This window comes from Octodon degus, unplaced genomic scaffold (assembly GCF_000260255.1).
Source record: "Octodon degus isolate 3935 unplaced genomic scaffold, OctDeg1.0 scaffold00079, whole genome shotgun sequence".
NCBI lineage: Eukaryota > Metazoa > Chordata > Mammalia > Rodentia > Octodontidae > Octodon > Octodon degus.
The window spans coordinates 4656670-4663558 of record NW_004524655.1 but is presented as its reverse complement, the minus strand read 5'-3'; the positions used below and the strand labels follow the sequence as shown (position 1 = coordinate 4663558).

Here is a 6889-nt window from a genome sequence, read left to right as displayed (position 1 = left end):
AAATTTTCCAGAACTAAAGATAAGAGATGACAGCATGTTAGAACTAAGCATTGTCTTGTTTTAAAATATAGCATAGTAATCGTAAATCTGAGGTATATGGTGCTGACATATTGGGACATAAGTGGCATGGAAAGCTGGTTAGACAGTCCCAGGAGCACACCATATTCTGGGAAAGGAGGACACATGAGGAAGTACCAGTGTCGATCAGGAGGTAGAAGCAGAGAGAACTCTGGGTAAGAGTCAAGACTGTGTTTTCCAAGGGAAGAAACAATTAAGGCAAGAAAGTAAAGTTTATTTTAGGATTGACCAGTATGAATAATTTTAGTAGACCTTGAGGCAAACAAATAGTCATTAATGGCCTGGTACCTGACCCTGGGATGATTGGAGTAGTGGCCTGGAGTGTAAGACCTTAATAAGGGTCTGGCAGTTGATTTGCAGTTGAAAAAATATCCTCAGTGAGCTGGTCATTTATTGTCTCTATGAAATGGCTAGCCATGGAAGGGAGAGTCGTTTAAAGGGTCCAAGATCTGGAACCTTTTAATCCAAGATTACTTTTAAAAGAGACTAGCATCCAAAATATTGGAGCTAGATTTGACAGAAGGCAGAAACCATGCAGTATCTTAGGTGGTGATAGAGTATAAAAAGAGACTGGAGTTCAGGATTCATGGGTTCTAGTGGAAGTTCTAATGGACAGGCCTACTCTTAATATGTTGCTTTTCTCTCACCTCAAACCCCAGTTTCTCATCTGTCAACCCAGTTGCAGTGGACATCCTGATGTCTGAGGTTTCCCAGCATCCATTTCCATCTCTTAATAATACCCCAAACAGCCTTTCTGGAGCCCACATGCCCCAATTCCTAACAATGGTTCAGTAAATTGGTTTGAGCTAACCCAAGTATCCCATCCTGTGGGCACAGTGTTTGGCTTATGCATAGATATATGGAGCCAGTCAAGACCATTGGTCATGTTTGCAGAGTCTCCTGGGTAGAAAAGCCCTCTTTGTCTTTCATAAGGACTACCCGAGAAACCACTCCTCATCCTTGGACAATATAATATGAAGAACCTAGCTATCATTTTATGGCTGCATGAATGTGATCTGGAAGCCTAAGAAAACACAAAACCTGGAACCTTGATGCCGTAAATTGTGCTGCTAAAATAAAGCTGGTCTACACCCTAATGCATCTCTCGACCCCTCAACTTCCCTAGACAATCAAGGAGTTGGCATTCACATCACTTGTAACAGAATATTCACTGGTACACTGTTGCACCTTCAAAGCCCAACCCCAAAAGACTGTTTTAAAATTCCCCTAACCCTCTCATTCCCTTGAGTTCATGCTCCTCTCTTTCATCCTTCCTCTTCCCAACACCTCCAACCTTTGCCTGGAGAGATTTTTCCTTTCAAACAGTCTGTGGAACCATCTGTCTTAGTCGCTTTCATCACTGCAGAGACAAAATACTTGGCATCCTCAGCTTAAAGGAGGTGGTTAATTTGGCTCATGCTTCAGTTCAAGGTCAGCCAGCTGCAAAAGAAACAGCATAGGAGAAGGGCATGGTAGAGGAGTGCTGTTCATTGCATGGCAGAAAGCAAGTGGAGAGCAAAGGGAGGAGCTGGGGAAGGACAGGGACCCATCCAGGCCATGCCCACAGTGACCCACCTGTTCTGATCAGACCCGCTTCCTAACAGAAATCAGCTATAAGTCCGCCAAATGTAATCATGTTCCAAAGGCCCCACCGAGGGGTGCATGAGGATTCTGCCAGGACATCTATATATTAACCATAACACCATCATTCATACATCAGACCAGTTCCTTCCTCTGCCTCAGACCTCACCATTATTAAGGGACTACTGCACCCATTTCCACCTCTACCCTTTTCACCAATTATCCTTATAAGCAAAGATGGTGCCTAGAGTAATGGGATCCAAATAAGGAGATACTGCACTAACTTGGGAGATGGAAAATATGTGTTCCAGTCCTGTCTCTGACCTTCATCTATTATGTGGCTTGGGCTAAGCACGGTACTCTCTTTACATCTTTATCTCTGAAATGAGAATTGAAATAAGATTTGAGGTTTTTCCATTATGTTCTTCCAGCTCCGGGTGCTCTAAATTGCTGATTCCAGGGCCTTTACAAAAGCAGTGGGATTGACAGGAGTATAACGTCGTGTATTCTCTGTGCTCAGTTTCAACAATGGCTGCTTAATGAGAAAAAGTAAAAGCTACCAGACAAAATGATATCTGAGAGATTATGCTAATCTTCAAGACTGCTTATCAGGAAATTCTGCTTTTCTTTTCAGGCACAAGGTAGGAGTACTTTTCCTCACCCCTTAAAATTTAGTTATGCCTATTTGCTTGCTTCAGCTAATAAAATATGAAGCACAAGTGATATTTGCCATTTCTGGGCAAAAGCTTTAAAATAGAGCATCCGTTTCAACATATTCCTCTTTTTTGAGGTAGTACATACTCAGCTGATGCTATAGTGACCATAAAGACATTTTAAAATGGAGTTTCCATTACCCTTCCTTTTTGAAAAATCTTTGATAAGTAAAGACTGTCCTCTTCCCTACCACTCCCAACCAACCTATCTTTGTCACACTTCATGAATAAGAAATAAAATTTTGTTATTTTAAGACTCCATGCTTTCAAATTCATCTGGTACTACAGTAATGCCTAACCTACCCTGATTGATATAGGCCCTTCCTGGTTCGATTTAATATATTTGTCATTTATTAACTTCTGTGTGTTAGACTGGTGTTAAGCACTTTACCTACTTTGACACAAAATTCATTTACTCTCTGTATATTTTCAGATCTTCCTATTGGTGTTGTCATTTACAGATGAGCAAACTGGGGCACCAAGAGCTTCAATAAATTGGCCAAGTTCACACAGCTAGCAAGTGGCATGGTCAGGACCCAAACCCAAATGAATAGTGATAATTGTCTCCATTTTCCATAGGAATTGAACCAAGTTGCGTGCTGAAGCTAGCTTATGCCAGCTAATGGTAGTTAACTGTGGGTTCTCCTCCCAAGTTCAAATTCAGTGACATCACAGCAGTAGCTTGAAATAAACTCCAGTGGGAGTGTTTGAACCATGGAAATTAGCAAATATTATAGTTCAGGGCTTTTGTGCTTTTTACTTCCAAGCCAGTTTACCACCACACCATCGATGTCACCTATATTATCAGAGACAGTCAAACTGAATTCTAAACCACTGAATTGTTCAGAAAACCTTGGGATTCCCCAAAGTGTTCTTTCATTCTTTTGTTGTTGTTGTTGTTGTTGTTGTTACAATTTTGTATGGCTTTTTAAAAAAATTTCCTTTTAATTTGAAGAGTATAAACAAGAGCAAGAAAAATAAAAACAAACACAGAAACAGGTAATATATAACAATACCTAAGTTACAGATTTTCAAAACAAGAACAGCTGATTTTTTCTTTTTTTTTTCCATAATCTTATTGATAAACAAATAGCAATGAGACAGTTTCAAATCAAATTGGTAGGAAAGTTTCAATAATTAACACATTGCATACACTCTTCCTAGTGGTTAATTCCTGTACAAGATGCAGACATGATATCCTATTTACAAACACCATTAAAACAAATCACTCTATTCATTAAGAGAATGTAACTATAGATCTATCCTAACCACTTTGAATACACAGATACAAAATGGACATACATCTGTATATCCTTTTTTTGTTAAGTTCCATTATTTGAATATTATAGGTATGTAAACTCAGCAAAATATTCTAGAAGAGTCCAGTAGCCCATAATAGTATTGGGTCTTCCGCTTGACTGGCAATGTCAGAAATTGTTGACCTGAGTCCCCTACAGCTCAATATAACAGCATGGCTTTACTTATTATACTTCATTTTTATACTTTTCTGCTGGATGGTTAAGACCAAGGTAAAACAGGACCTATGCAACAAGAGTTGTATCTTTTGGGTCTGATAAGGTCAGTGAAATCCCTCAGGATTTATCCTGAGATCCTGTACCTCAGATTGTAGAACCTTTGTCAGTGTCAGCCATGTGGCTGAGTCACGGCCATTGCTTGACCAATGTGCTCTCTGTGAAAGCCTGAGAGAATGTTTTCTCTCCATGTGACTCTCCTTAGGCACGCTCTACATCATCATCACTTTCCTCTTTGGCCCCATAATCTCCTTGATCAGAAAATTTGGGACACTGCCGAGTTACATGACATTACAGTTCAAGTTCTCATATGACCTGAGTCTTAATTGACCTTGGAAGGCTAGGGCCAAAATGTTGGCTTTCCTTGTAGCCCTCCTTTTTCTCTAATTTTGGTCTGCAAACTTAGGTTGTTAACCATCCAGAAGACAAGCTTATTGCTATTACCATACAACTTAGGCTGTTAAGCTTAACCTCACTATCTGTCTGAATATCAAACATCTTAGGCATAATATGGAACAGGTATTTTTCATCAAGTATTGATATGTTGAACTTTAAGTCCCTACAGAATATGATAAAAAAAATTTAAAAATAAGAATATATTTTTAAAATAGTCATAAACAATTACATACTTCTTACATTTACACATAAGTCCAAAAATCTCACCATATACAACCTTGAAGCAGGATAGTCCCACAATAGTCCTTTTCCTGTCTCTTGCTTTCATTCACCAACCCCTTCCTTTTGGTGTTCTTTCATTCTTGATTATGATGAGAAAGCCTTTGTAGTGAAAACAGCACCAATCAGTGGAATCCTAAGTTGAGTTGTTGAGAGCGAGAAAAGATGAGATACTTTCCAACATGACTTAAAAATAAGGCTATATTTATCTAAGTTGTCCTGTGTATATACACATATATTTATTTTTCCCTTCCTTCTTTCATTCTGTTGGACTACTGAAAGGAGCAGTTAATGCTTATTTTTTTCCTCTCTCCTTTTAATTTTTTATAACGTTTTGGCCAATTTTGCATGCTTATATCTGATAATCTGAACAACGAATTTGAAGGCAACAATATACAATATAACAACCATTTTTGAATTCCTATCATTTTGTTCAGTGTAATTCTGTATCATTTCTAATAGTAATTTTTTATGATTTTTAAAATTCTCTTTTAAACATTTTTTCATAGAAAATAATAAAAATAAGGGTGCAAGATGATATCTGTGCCTGAGGTAGTAGATACTCTGTTGATGCCCAGAGTTGAGGTGATCTTACCCATCTTTCCACTGTAGAAAAGGACACAAGTTGAGATGTACTGTTGCAGTGCTCTTACACTTCCCCAGTAGTCACATAAAGGAATCTGCTGCTCAGAAAATGCTGTTTCATAAATAAAATACTTATCCTTTCCTTTGTCTTTGGCTAGTAGAGAAGAACATGGTTTTATATCACAACAACTGAAGTTCCAAGTTCTTCCATTTTGAAAGAGAGTGTTCTTGAAGCACAGGAGCTCAGTTTAAATGATGGACAGGTAGATAGGCATTCTCACAAGGAGAATAGATCAGAGGAAAGAAAACGGTTATTTCCTTAGCAAGGATTTTGATAATAAAACCATATACTTTGCAGGAGTCACCAAAGACATACCAAGATTTAGAAGGGAAATTGCAATGGGAGAAACACTGTGTCAACTTGGGAAGTTTAGAAACTTAACTAACTCAACAGTTCTACTTCTTAGGGTTGCACAGGACATGCCCTGAGTTGGCTGTTTATGCTCCAGGATGTTGTAATGGCTGATTTGTTGTGTCAGCTTGAGAAGTTTAAAAATTTAACTATGTGACTCAGCAGGGAGCCAAGGTCCTCATTTGGTAAACATCCTGAGTCCAGTGAGGGCAGAGAGATTATATGAATGCTACTGCCATCCTAGGGCAGGTAGCATGCATACAGCATAAGAGGAAAAGAAGCTTGCTCCCTTCCCTAGCCTTATTTGCTCTTGTTGCTTTTTCTGTTTTCTTCTGTCTTGAACTGTTGCCCCTCACTATGCCATCCTGCCTTGGAGTCACCTGATTACGGACCGAGACCTCTACAGATTATGATCTAAATAAACCTTTCCTTCCTTAATTTTAGGCATTGGGTATTTTTGTCTCAGCAACGAGAAAAAAGTAACTAGTACAGGAACTATTACACTACACATGGCACTGGTGCTGAAAAACTAAAAACAAAAACAAAAAAATGGTTCTCTACCTCCTTACCTGCCCCCTAAATAAAAGCTGTCTGATAGTTTACCTGGACCCTGCCTGCACTGGCTTGACATTGATAGGATTGGACCATCCTGCATTCTTATGCACATCTCAGTGCAGATGAGCTGGAAGCCCTGCAATTGCACACAGGTTGTACGACTAGGTTTGTAAACCTAGAGGTGAATAATAGATGGAATCTCTATGTGTTTGTGCATCTGGCAGAGAATAAGATCACCATTGCTCCATTTGCAAAAGAGCCCCTGATAATGCACAAAATACTCAAAGAAATTGGTTAGTTAATTGTCCAGTCAGTGGAAGAACCAGAGAAGTCATCAACCAGGTTATCTAGGATGTTACCTTAAAAACAAAAGAAATCTTCACCCACCTAGCACCATTTCTAAGAAGTTGTGGACTAAAGATGAAAGTGAGATCTCAATTCTGAGGCATTAAAGCAAAAGTAATTTCCGCCCAACAACAGAAAACAGTCTTTTTATCAACTGTCAGCTGCTGAACAAATGCAGAAAATATGACTGAGACAGTGTCTAGCTGATGACTGTTAACAAAGTTCTGCTTCCATTCTGATTATCCACTAACTATGTAAAATACTGGAACTAACAGAGTAAGTATTATATTTTTAAATGATTTGTTTGAAAGCATTAGGAATTGACTGGAAAATACTAAAACACACACAACCGTGTGTGATTTTCTCCCAGCTGACGAGTGCTGTAGCTGCTATTAGAGTTGGACAAAGCCCTG

At 38.8% G+C, this 6889-nt stretch overlaps 1 pseudogene; it reads left to right on the top strand.

Moving 5' to 3' along the window:
* The first annotated feature begins 5113 nt into the window (after positions 1-5113).
* Positions 5114-6663, top strand: LOC101569485 (annotated as a pseudogene).
* The last annotated feature ends 226 nt before the right edge of the window (positions 6664-6889 follow it).